We start from the raw sequence: 12,929 nt of genomic DNA, 5'->3' as shown, positions 1-12,929 counted from the left end.
ACTTCACATTGCATTGCTTTAAGTTCATTAAAGATAAAAAACATGTTACTTTACTATCTTATAATCTGTTATGAAAGTTGTTAAATCAATTTTATCAAAATTACCTTGTTTTAATTTTGACTGCTTTTAGTAATCTTTCCTATAATATATGTGTACTTTTCTCAGCAGTTTTTACATTATTCCTTGAAACACGTGTTAACATATTTATTTTAATTGAAACAAAGAGATCAAACTCTTAACACAAAATAACCTTCATTTGGAGGTTGTTTTGACAGTGAGGACTGGATTTGTTGGTTGTATCTTATGGCAAACATTTTCCATAAGTTGAATAAGGTAAATTAGCAGCTCTAATTTTTTTTTTACTTTTCTTATGGAAAAATTTAAACATATTGAAAGGTGGAGCATATGGACAGTGAATTTGCAAGTAATATACCAACTAAACTCAGCAATTCTTGCCCAGTCTTATTTCCGTCACAACTTTTCCTTCATTTCCCTCTCTCACTCCCTCCCCTGACATTTTTTAATCTATAAATATTTATGTATATACCCCTAAAAAATAAAGGTGTTTAAAAAATACATAATCACAATGTATTTATCATACCTAAAAAACTAAGTTTAATTTAATATTAAATTTCCAGGGAGGTTGTAATGAACACAGATGAACAAGATTTCTTAATATCTGTATCCAATAAAGATGAAAAAAATATAGACTTTATGCTGAATATAGACTTTATAGTCTTTATAGACTTTATACTGTCTATAAAATATAGACTTTCTACTGTCTCATTTTAGCAATGTCATGCTATTTAAAGATAAGTAAAATTCTGAAAGAGATGGGAGTACCAGACCACCTGACCTGCCTCTTGAGAAACCTATATGCAGGTCAGGAAGCAACAGTTAGAACTGGACATGGAACAACAGACTGGTTCCAAATAGGAAAACGAGTATGTCTAGGCTGTATATTGTCACCCTGCTTATTTAATTTACATGCAGAGTACATCATGGAAAACGCCGGGCTGGAAGAAGCACAAGCTGGAATCAAGATTGCTGGGAGAAATATCAATAACCTCAGATATGCAGATGACACCACCCTTATGGCAGAAAGTGAAGAGGAACTAAAAAGCCTTTTGGTGAAAGTGAAAGAGGAGAGTGAAAAAGTTGGCTTAAAGCTCAACATTCAGAAAACGAAGCTCATGGCATCTGGTCCCATCACTTCATGGCAAATAGATGGGGAAACAGTGTCAGACTTTATTTTTTGGAGCTCCAAAATCACTGCAGTTGGTGATTGCAGCCATGAAATTAAAAGACACTTACTCCTTGGAAGGAAAGTTGTGACCAACCTAGACAGCATATTAAAAAGCAGAGACATTACTTTGCCAACAAAGGTCCGTCTAGTCAAGGCTATGGTTTTTCTAATGGTCAGGTATGGCTGTGAGAGTTGGACTATGAAGAAAGCTGAGAGCCAAAGAATTGATGCTTTTGAACTGTGGTGTTGGAGAAGACTCTTGAGAGTCCCTTGAACTGCAAGGAGATCCAACCGGTCCATCCTAAAGGAGACCATCCTAAAGGACACCTTGGCCACCTGATGTGAAGAGCTGACTCATTGGAAAAGACCCTGATGCTGGGAGGGATTGGGGGCGGGAGGAGAAGGGGATGACAGAGGATGAGATGGCTGCGTGGCATCACCGACTTGATGCACATAAGTTTGGGTGAACTCCGGGAGTTAGTGATGGACAGGGAGGCCTGGCGTGCTGAGGTTCATGGAGTCACAAAGAGTCAGACAGGACTGAGCAACTGAAGTGAACTGAAACTAATATTTTAAAACTCCATTCATCTCTTCAAAAAATGGATTTCCAGTAAAGTTTTACCTTTAAGAAGCTATCAAAGCATGTGCATTTTCATCAGTTGTACAGTAGTACTTAAAATAACCTCAAGGAGAATTTTTTTTAAACACCTGGATACAGAAAGCCAATTTAAATACCAATTTGAAGACGTACATTTCTTGGAGAGACATGATAGAGTGATCACTGAGAACACCAGATATAAAAACATTTTTACATTATCATAAAATTTTGTAAGAAAATTTAAAGTACAAGCTCAGGGATAAAAGGAAGAGGAGTTTTTTTATGTGGTTTATGGGGTATGTGTGGATGATGGTGGGTAGCAGTCAGTATGGTATCTATATTCCATATTCCACTGAATACATTTTTAAGGATAATCATTTTTATTTTTTTATTGAAGTTTAATTGCTATACAGTATTGTATAGGTTACACATGTACAATATAGTGATTCGCAATTTTAAGTGTTATATGCCGTTTATTGTTATTATAAAGTATTGGCTCTATTCCCTGTGTTGTATAATATATCTTTGCTTTATACTTAATAGTTTGTATCTCTTACTCCCCTGCCACTGTATTTCCCTCCTCCTTTCCACTCCCCACTGGTAACCACTAGTTTGTTCTCTGTTATATTTGTGAGCCAACCTCCTTGTTTTTTATTATATTCACTAGTTTCTTGTATTTTTTAGATGCCATATACTAGTGATATCTTAACATTGTTTATCTTTTCTAACACATTTTACTGGGCATAATGTTCTCTTAAGTTTCGCCTTTTATAGATAAGTAGGTATTCCATTGTGAGTATATGTGGTTATGTGTATATACCTCTCTCACACACACAAGCACACATAACATAGATCATATCTTTATCTGTTCATGTGTTAGACACTTGGGTTGCTTGCATGTCTTGGCTTTTGTAAGTAATGCTGTTATGAACATGTATCTTTTTGAATTAGTGTTTTTATTTTTTTAAGATATATATATATCTAGGGGTGGAATTACTGGATTATATGGTAGCTCTATTTTTATTTCTTTATAATTTTTTAAATTTAATTTGTTTATTTTAGTTGAAGGCTAATTATTTTACAATATTGTAGTGGTTTTTGCCATACATTGATATGAATCAGCCATGGGTTTACATGTGTTCCCCATCCTGATTCCCATCCCTCAGGGTCATCCCAGTGCACCAGCCCTGAGCACCCTGTGTCATGCATCAAATCTGGACTGGCGCTGTATTTCATATATGATAATACACAAGTTAATAAATTTTATGTACGTGTTTATTCATTTTTGGCTGTGCAGGCTTTTCTCTAGGTGTAGTGAACGGGGCTGCTCTCTAGTTGTGGTGTGTGGGCTTCCCTGCAGCAGTCTCTCTTGTTGTGGAGCACAGGCTCTAGGTGCTCGGGCTTCAGTAGTTGTGGCTCTTGGGCTCTAGAGCACAGGCTCAGTAGCTGGGGCACAGGGGCCCAGCTGCTCCATGACGCGTGGAATCTTTGCAGATCAGGGATCAAACCCATGTCTTCTGCATTGGCAGGCAGGTTTTTCACCACTGAGCCACCAGGGAGGCCCAACTCTGTTTTTAATATTTGAGAAACCTCCATACTGTTTTTCACAGTGGCTATACCAATTTACATTTCTACCAACAGTGTGCTAGGCTTCCCTTTTCTGCACATCCTCACCAACATTTGTTATTTGTTTTATTGTTGATGATAACTATTCTGACAGGCGTGAGGTGATGTCTCATTATAGTTTTGATTTACATTTCTCTGATAATTAGCAATTTTGAGCATCTTTTCATGTGCCTTTTGTCCATCTGCATTTTCTCTTTGGAAAAATGTCTATTCAGTACTTCTATCGCAGTCAGACACGACTGAGACACTTTTACTTTTTTTTTTGTCTTTGATTAATTGATTGTCAGTACGTAGTTTTATTTCGGGGCTGTTTTGTACCATTAGATATGGTTTTAGAAAAGGCAGAGGAACCAGAAATCAAATTACCAACATCCGCTGGATCATGGAAAAAGCAAGAGAGTTCCAGAAAAACATCTGTTTCTGCTTTATTGACTCTGCCAAAGCCTTTGACTGTGTGGATCACAATAAACTGTGGAAAATTCTGAGAGAGATGGGAATACCAGACCACCTGACCTGCCACTTGAGAAATCTGTATGCAGGTCAGGAAGCAATAGTTAGAACTGGACATGGAACAACAGACTGGTTCCAAATAGGAAAGGGAGTACGTAAAGGCTGTATATTATCACCCTACTTATTTAACTCATGAGAAATGCTGGACTGGAAGAAACACAAGCTGGAATCAAGATTGCCGGGAGAAATATCAATAACCTCAGATATGCAGATGACACCACCCTTATGGCAGAAAGTGAAGAGGAACTAAAAAGCCTCTTGATGAAAGTGAAAGAGGAGAGTGAAAAAGTTGGCTTAAAGCTCAACATTCAGAAAAGGAAGATCATGGCATCTGGTCCCATCACTTCATGGGAAATAGATGGGGAAACAGTGGAAACAGTGTCAGACTTTATTTTTGGGGGCTCCAAAATCACTGCAGATGGTGACTGCAGCCATGAAATTAAAAGACTTTACTCCTTGGAAGGAAAGTTATGACCAACCTAAATAGCATATTGAAAAGCAGAGACATTACTTTGCCAACAAAGGTCCATCTAGTCAAGGCTATGGTTTTTCCTGTGGTTACGTATTGATGTAAGAGTTGGACTGTGAAGAAAACTGAGTGCCGAAGAATTGATGCTTTTGAACTGTGGTGTTGGAGAAGACTCTTGAGAGTCCCTTGGACTGCAAGGAGATCCAACCAGTCCATTCTGAAGGAGATCAGCCCTGGGATTTCTTTGGAGGGAATGATTCTGAAGCTGAAACTCCAGTACTTTGGCCACCTCATGCAAAGAGTTGACTCATTGGGAAAGACTCTTGATGCTGGGAGGGATTGGGGGCAGGAGGAGAAGGGGACGGCAAAGGATGAGATGGCTGGATGGCATCACTGACTCGATGGACGTGAGTCTGAGTGGACTCCCGGAGTTTCATGATGGACAGGGAGGTCTAGCGTGCTGCGATTCATGGGGTTGCGAAGAGTCGGATACGACTGAGCGACTGAACTGAACTGATAATCATTTTATTTTAAAAATATCAATAATTCTAACAGATTCAAGTATTTACATATTTTATAGCTATTTGTGGTTCAGATATTCAGTCTTGTCTGATTCTTTGCAACCCCTTGTATTATAGTTTGCCAGGGTTCTCTAAACATGGGATTCTCTCAGCAAGAATACTGGAATAGAGTGCCATTCCTCCTCCAGGGAATCTTCCCGAACCAGGGATCAAACCCACGTCTCTTATGTCTCTTGACCTGGGAATATATTTAAGACAATGAAAATATTTACATTGCTTTCTTAGAAATGAGCTTAAATGTATTAAGGGATATATCTGTGTTTAGTTGCTCAGTCGTTCCTGTACGAGTCTTTGCGACCCTTTGGATGGTAGAATGCCAGGCTCCTCTGTCCATGAAATTTCCCAGGCAAGAATCCTGGAGCAGCTTGCCATTTCCTCCTCCAGGGGACCTTCCCGATCGAGGGATCGAAGCTCCATCTCCTGTGTCTCTTGCATTGCAGGCAGCTCTTTACCTGCTGAGCCATCAGGTTTTTCCAAATTCTTTTAGAATCTGTTTGAGCAAAAATGTTTTAAAAGGGCTGGACTAGGCAGCTTAGAGAAGTGTACTAGACCCATACTGACAGTAGAGCCATCTCCTAGTAACTGCTTTTACCCGAGTATCATAAAACGACTCAGTATAACCTGATCGTTGAAAAGTGGGTGGAAAAAAAAAAAAAGAAAAGTGGGTGGATTAGCAGTCATTTCTAAGAGTTGTTACTATAGGCAACTAAAAGCTACAGTTGACATTAATTACATTTAAATTCATTCTTTGACAAATGCTATTCTTTGAAATTGAGGGTGATGATGCCCAGAAATTAACACTTTGACATAATTATGTTTCCTGTGTGGCGATGGCAGGGAGGAGGGTGGGGGACAAATAACTGAAATTTTCTACACAGGTTGAGACATCTTAACAGATAGATTCATCTTGGCCCTCAGAACTGCCCACTTTTTCATCTCTGCTGTTTTTTTCTTTTGTCATCAGAGCAGTTTGCATCTGTGACCTTGCCCTTCAAATGGAGTTGAGGAAATTACAGTTTATTTGGGTATAGTTGCTTTAAAAATATGGTGTCTGCTTTTTTGTTGTTGTTGTTTTGTTTTTACTATGCTGGGTTTCTGTGGTTGTGCAGGTTTTTTCTAGTTGCTGCCAGCAGGGGCTATTCTCTAGGTGCAGTACATGGGCTGCTTATTGTGGCAGCTTGGCTTTTTGTGGAGCCTGGGCTCTAGGGCACATGGGCTTTGAAAGTTGTGGCATGTGGGCTCAGTAGTTGTGGTTCCTGGGCTCTAGACACAGGCTCAAGCAGCATGTGGAATCTTCCCAGACAAAGTGTTGAACCTGTGTTTCCTGCTTTAGCAGGTGGATTCTTTTCCACCGAGCCACCCGGGAAGTTTCCTTGCATCTGTCTCTTAGTGAAAAACTGTGTGGTGTACAAAAAGCAACATTAAAGGCAAGAGGAGAAATGAATTTTATTTTCAGCTACTTAAATTTTTAAAAAATTTAATTCTGTTAAACAACTGCAGATACAGTTTTCAGTAATCTTAAAATGTACCACAAAAGAAACAGAAGCTCTTTCTCTCTCCCCCCACTTAGGTTTGATAAGTCATCAGAATGGTAAATAGACACTATTTGTAAAATAGACACTTATAGATAAAATAAACTATAAGGACCTGCTAACTGCCTTTTAAGATATATTAATGTAAAAAGTATAAAATTTAAAATACTGTCAGGAACTTTAATATTGATTTGAAATGTTCAAGATAGCAATATTACAGTTGATGTTTGAGTAGGGGTTGCAAACTCAAATGTCTGATGGGACCCAGAAGGAAAGCAAAGTGAGTGAACAGTTTGGAAAGGCTGGACCTTGACCTGCCTCCAGGCACTCCCTATGTCTGAAAAGGACCAGTTGGTTGCCAGACTTTATATTTCAAAAGAAGCTGGAAACCTTAATTTTTATTTGAAATGTGATTTTTAATTTGTTATACTTCTGAATTCAAACTTTTTAAAATAATGTGTAGGTCAAATAAAATATATCTTTAATCTGCATTTGGCCCATAGTCTGCCATTTTATACTGTTTGCTGTATCATTACTCTACATTCTTCATTTGAAATGTATGTTTTGTTAAATAGCTCCTAGGAGAAAATGTCACAAATTAGTAATTGAGGTTTTCCAAAATTCTAGGTATAACTTATTTCAAAGCAAACCTATGAAAAATTCTGTGATAAATTAAATCAATAACTGTTTGTGTTTTAATTAAAAACAGCCACATGATTAGCCTCATAGAGCTCATCTATGTAAAAGTTGTGTTTTGTTAATTTCCTTTTGGCCTATATTTACAAGCTTGTTGGGAACCTGAGAAAACTCTTCTGAAATGACTTTATGTTAAATTTTTCATAGACTGTCTAGCCTGAGTCTGATATTTTTGAACGTAATTAGAACAGTATAAAAAGACAAAAAGAGATGACACTGAAAGATGAACTCCCCAGGTCGATAGGTGCCCAGTATGCTACTGGAGATAAGTGGAGAAATTAGAAAGAATGCAGAGACAAAGAAAAAACAGCACCCAGTTGTGGATGTGATCGGTGATGGAAGTAAAGTCCTATGCTGTAAAGAGCAATATTGCATAGGAACCTGGAATGTTGTTACATCCATGCTGCTGCTGCTGCTAAGTCACTTCAGTCGTGTCCGACTCTGTGCGACCCCAGACCTCAGCCCACCAGGCTCCCCTGTCCCTGGGATTCTCCAGGCAAGAACACTGGAGTGGGTTGCCATTTCCTTCTCCAATGCGTGAAAGTGAAATGAATCAAGGCAAATTGGAAGTGGTCAAACAGGAGATGGCAAGAGTGAACATTGACATTTTAGGAATCAGCGCACTAAGATGGACTAGAATGGGTGAATTTAACTCAATAACCATTATATCGACTACTGTGGGCAAGAATCCCTTAGAAGAAATGCAGTAGCCATCATAGTCAACAGAAGAGTCTGAAATGCAGTACTTGGATGCAGTCTCAAAAACGACAGAATGATCTCTGTTCGTTTCCAAGGCAAACCATTCAGTATCACAGTAATCCAAGTCTGTGCCTCAACCAGTAACGCTAAAGAAGCTGAAGTTGAACAGTTCTATGAAGACCTACAAGACCTTTTAGAACTAACACCCAAAAAAGATGTCCTTTTCATTATAGGGGACTGGAATGCAAAAGTAGGACGTCAAGAAACACCTGGAGTAACAGCCAAATTTGGCCTTGGAATACAGAATGAAGCAGGGCAAAGACTAATAGAGTTTTGCCAAGAAAATGCACTGGTCATAACAAACACCCTCTTCCAACAACACAAGAGAAGTCTCTACACATGGACATCACCAGATGGTCAACACCGAAATCAGATTGATTATATTCTTTGCAGCCAAAGATGGAGAAACTCTATACAGTCAGCAAAAACAAGACCAGGAGCTGACTGTGGCTCAGACCATGAACTCCTTATTGCCAAATTCAGACTTAAATTGAAGAAAGTAGGGAAAACCACTAGACCATTCAGGTATGACCTAAATGAAATCCCTTATGATTATACAGTGGAAGTGAGAGAGAGATTTAAGGGCCTAGATCAGATAGATAGAGTGCCTGATGAACTATGGAATGAGGTTCGTGACATTGTGCAGGAGACAGGGATCAAGACCATCCCCAAGGAAAAGAAATTCAAAAAGGCAAAATTGTTGTCTAAGGAAGCCTTACAAATAGCTGTGAATAAAAGAGAAGAGAAAAGCAGAGGAGAAAAGGAAAGATATACCCATTTGAATGCAGAGTTCCATAGAATAGCAAGCAGGGATAAGAATGCCTTCCTCAGCAATCAGTGCAAAGAAATAGAGGAAAACAATAGAATGGGAAAGTCTAGAGATCTCTTCAATAAAACTAGGGATACCAAGGGAACATTTCATGCAAAGATGGGCTCAATAAAGGACACAAATGGTATGGACCTAACAGAATCAGAAGATACTAAGAAGAAGTGGCAAGAATACACAGAAGAACTATACAAAAGAGATCTTCACGACCCAGATATTCACAACGGTGTGATCACTCACCTAGAGCCGGCCACCCTAGAATGCGAAGTCAAGTGGGCCTTTGGAAGCATCACTAAGAACAAAGCTAATGAAGGTGATGAAATTTCAGTTGAGCTTTTTCAAATCCTGAAAGATGATGCTGTGAAAGTGCTGCACTCAATGTGCCAGCAAATTTGAAAAACTCAGCAGTGGCCACAGGACTGGAAAAGATCAGTTTTCATTCCAATCCCAAAGGCAATGCCAAAGAATGCTAAAACTACCACACAGTTGCACTCATCTCACACACCAGTAAAGTAATGCTCAAAATTCTCCAAGCCAAGCTTCAGCAGTATGTGAATCGTAAACTTCCAGGTATTCAAGTTGTATTTAGAAGGCAGAGGAGCCAGACATCAAATTGCCAACATCCGTTGAATCATCAAAAGCAAGAGAGTTCCAGAAAAACATCTAGTACTGCTTTATTGACTGTGCCAAAGCCTTTGATTGTGTGGACCACAAGAAACTCTGGAAAATTCTTAAAGAAATGGGAATACCAGACCACTTGACCTGCCTCTTGAGAAATCGCTATGCAGGTCAGGAAGCAACAGTTAGAACTGGACATGGAACACCAGACTGGTTCCAAATAGGAAAAGAAAAGGAGTATGTCAAGGCTGTATATTGTCACCCTGCTTATTTAACTTATATGCAGAGTACATCATGAGAAATGCTGGGCTGGATGAAGCACAAGCTGGAATCAAGATTGCCAGGAGAAATAGCAATAACCTCAAATATGCAGATGACACCACCCTTATGGCAGAAAGTGAAGAGGAACTAAAAAGCCTTGGTGAAAGTGAAAGAGGAGAGTGAAAAAGTTGGCTTAAAGCTCAACATTCAGAAAACGAAGATCATGGCATCTGGTCCCATCACTTCATGGCAAATAGATGGGGAAACAGTGTCAGAATTTATTTTTTGGAGCTCCAAAATCACTGCAGTTGGTGATTGCAGCCATAAAATTAAAAGACGCTTACTCCTTAGAAGGAAGGTTGTGACCAACCTAGACAGCATATTAAAAAGCAGAGACATTACTTTGCCAACAAAGGTCCATCTAGTCAAGGCTATGGTTTTTCCTGTGGTCATGTATGGATGTGAGAGTTGTGCTGTGAAGAAAGCTGATGGCAAAGAATTGATGCTTTTGAACTGTGGTGTTGGAGAAGACTCTTGAGAGTCCCTTGGACTGCAAGGAGATCCAACCAGTCCATCCTAAAGGAGATCAGTCCTGGGTGTTCATTGGAAGGACTGATGCTAAAGCTGAAACTCCAATACTTAGGCCACCTCATGCTAAGAGTTGACTCTTTGGAAAAGATTCTGATGCTGGGAGGGATTGGGGGCAGGAGGAGAAGGGAACAGAAGACGATGAGGTGGCTGAATGGCATCACCGACTCGATGGACATGAGTTTGGGTAAACTCTGGGAGTTAGTGATGGACGGGGATGCCTGGCGTGCTGCGATTCATGGGGTCGCAAAGAGTCTGACATGACTGAGCGACTGAAGTGAACAAACCATGAGTATGTGCTTAAAAAGAATGTAGAAGTTTATTGGGAAGAAGTTACTGTTTGTACAACACAGACCCTTTGCATAGAGAAAATATTCTCCTGTTGAATGCTTATTCTTTTCCCCTGATTCCACCTGCAAATAAGAAATTGTCCAATTATTTCCATTTCCAAACATGGCAAACTAAATTCACAGGTGAACATTGTTTGCTGTCTCCTTAATCGGCTATTGGGTTGACAATTAAGGTGAACTTAAATACCTTTTAATTGCTCTTCAGAGGCAGCTTGTCTGGGAGTCCATGTTGGACTGGAACATAGTACTGTGAAAAAATAGCAAATTCTCACTAGAAGTAGAGAAGAATAGGACATGCTACTTGAGACTACAGTTCCGTTCAACGAGTATTTGGGAGCCAGGTCCTGGTTAGGCATCAATTCAAATTATGAAATCAGGATACCTTGGATACACTCTCAGAGAGTTTCTCTATAACTTTGATCCAAACCAAAGTACTGTTAGTGGAGAAACATATAGTAATGAAACAGAGAAGAGTAAAGACCTTTTGGAGGAAGCTGATTTATTTAGAGCCTTGACCAATGGGAATGCCTTTGACATTGGAATATTCTTCATTGATGGGGAATTATGGGGGCATGATTTTGTTTAAACTTGCTCTTCTTTCTATAGTTCCCAATAGTCTACAAGTGTGACCTTCCTGATTTTGACAAATGTACTAAGGTTATATTAGATGTTAACATTGGAGGAATTTAATGAAGGGTATATGTAAATTTTGCACTGTTGGTTTTTTAGTGAGGTAAAATTCACATTATTAAAGGTAACCATTATTGCGTACAGTTTAGTGATATTTAGAACATTTACAGTGTTGTGCAACCATCACCTGGTTTCAGTGGCTTTTCATCTCTCCAAAAGAAAACCCTGTATCCACTGAGCACTCACGCTCCCTTTCACATTTACGCCCGCACTTAGTAACCACTAATCTGCTTTCTGTGTCTAGAATTTTTATTACAGGTATTTCATATAAACAAAATCATAAAAGATATGACCTTTTGAGTTCAGTTTCTATCACATAGCGTGTTTTAAAAGTCCGTCCATATTGTACCATTTATCAGCACTCTGGTTGTTTTTATGACTAGATATTATTTTCATTGTATGGCTATGACAGTTTGTTTATCCATTCATCCATTGGTGGATATTCGGTGCTACTGAGATCATTCATGTATCAGTATTGGTTTGAATACCTCTTTTTCAATTCCTACGGGTATATACCTAGATATAGAAATGCAGAGTCAAATGGCAATTCACTGTCTGACTTTTTGAAGAACTGCCAAACTTTTTTCCATGACTAAAGACCATTTTGTAGTTCCACCACCAATGTTTAAGAGTTCCTATTTCTTTTAGCATTTTGACTCATTTGAGTTAATTTTTGGAAAATGGTATGAGGTAGGAGATCTAAACTCATTCTTTTGTGTGGCTCAAAACTTTGGAATTAATATTTTTAAAAGATAATTATCATTCTCCACAGTCTTGGGAAAGTATCACTCATGAAAATATCAAGTTACTTTTCTTACACTTAAAGAATTAAAGATAGTAATAAATGTAAGAGCTGAAACTATAAAACCCTCAGAAAAAAGCATTTGGAAATGGATTCTTATACCTGGTAGTAAAAGAAAAAAGCTACACAAGTTAAATTGGATGAATTGGATATATCAAAATAAAAAGATTTTATACAGCATAGGACACTGTCAAGAGACTGAAAAGACAGTGTACAGATTGGGAGAAAATATTGGCAAATCATGCACCAGATAAAGATCTAGGATCTAGTCTACATAAAGAATTCTTATAGCTCTAAGCAATAAATTACTCAATTTAAAAATAGGCACAGAATTTGATTAGACATTTCTCCAGAGAGATACAGCTGTCCAGTAAGCACATGAAAACATGCTCAAAAATAGGCAAAGAATTTGATTAGACATTTCTCCAAAGATGTACAAATGGCCATTAAGCACATGAAAACATGGTGAACATCACTAGACATCAGGAAAATAGGAGTCAAAACCATAAGAATCTTTCAGGATACCTATAATAAGAGGAAGGGATAGTAATAAGTGTTTACGATGGAATGGAGACCTTGCAGCATCCATACATGGCTAGTGAGAATGCTGGATGATGAAGCCACTTTGGAAAATGGTTTGACAGTTCTTCAGAAAGTATGGAGTTGCCATGTGACTCAGGAATTCTACTCTTCGGTATACTCAGAAAAATCAAAAACATATGTGTATGTCCACAGAAAAACTTGTACATGAATATTCGTAACAGCATTTACTTTTAC

The 12,929-nt window shown here is 38.5% G+C and overlaps 1 protein-coding gene across 2 annotated transcripts in view; it reads left to right on the top strand.

The window, feature by feature from the left end:
• The window catches only part of ITFG1 (integrin alpha FG-GAP repeat containing 1), a 308,752-nt gene that overhangs the window by 16,855 nt on the left and 278,968 nt on the right, over positions 1 to 12,929 (top strand). The window lies entirely within an intron of this gene.

The sequence above is a fragment of the Bos grunniens genome, chromosome 18 (assembly GCF_055505025.1).
Source record: "Bos grunniens cultivar Pamir isolate PY7600 chromosome 18, Bosgru_T2T1.0, whole genome shotgun sequence".
NCBI classification, from domain to species: domain Eukaryota; kingdom Metazoa; phylum Chordata; class Mammalia; order Artiodactyla; family Bovidae; genus Bos; species Bos grunniens.
This window is presented reverse-complemented; position numbering and strand designations above follow the sequence as displayed.